Source organism: Volvox carteri (genome assembly GCF_000143455.1).
Source record: "Volvox carteri f. nagariensis unplaced genomic scaffold VOLCAscaffold_84, whole genome shotgun sequence".
Lineage (NCBI taxonomy): Eukaryota > Viridiplantae > Chlorophyta > Chlorophyceae > Chlamydomonadales > Volvocaceae > Volvox > Volvox carteri.
Genome location: NW_003307627.1, coordinates 297,726 through 298,540, shown reverse-complemented (window position 1 = coordinate 298,540; position 815 = coordinate 297,726).

The following is an 815-nucleotide window of genomic DNA, read 5'->3' as shown; positions in this document are numbered from 1 at the left end:
TTCTCGCCCATCGACTGACCATACCATACTGTCAGGTGCAAGATGTTGCTGTGCATTCGATAGCCGGGTGTTTATAAGCGCTTCACAGACTAATGATGGTTCTGGTCTGTCCCGTAATGTTCACCCAATGCTTACTCAGGCAGAGGAGAGATGGAGATAGACAAACTGCTCTTGCACTGTTGCACACGCTGTGCTCCCACCAGGGCACACGCCAACCTGCATGCACTCCATAGCGCTAAAACTCCCACAAACTGCAATTAACACACAACATGCCACATCAGCGACCGATTAGGGAGCACCACACAAGATGCTCAAGAAAGAACCAGGAGCTTGAGGGTTCAAAGCCCCCAATCGACCAAAAGCCATATGGAAAAGCACAAGAAGATCTCCACAAACTATAAAAGGACCACCTGCAAGTGCAAGTACATAAACCTGTAGCAGCTGACCGCTGAAAAGGTCTCTCGAGTTGCTGGCGGTCGCACTCTGTGCGTATTTATAGCACCGTACTGTGTACCGGCTGCTACATTCCCCCCCTTTGAAGGGAACCGTCCCGGGCCCTTAGAGCCTCGTATACCGCCAGCCTGTGCCTACCTTCGCCTACCCTCGGGCAGTGGGTACTTACTCCACGTCACGTCATGTGCCGGCTCACATGCGCCTAGCCGTCTTCAGGTTTTTCAGGCACAGAGACAGTCCAGTCGGTTCAGCTACTTTTATAATTTCCGATTTCCACTCAAGCGTGATTGGTGGGGTTTGAACCGACGACTTCAGGATCGTGAATTTTCACGAGGTCTCGATACCAAATGTAGCAGCTGACC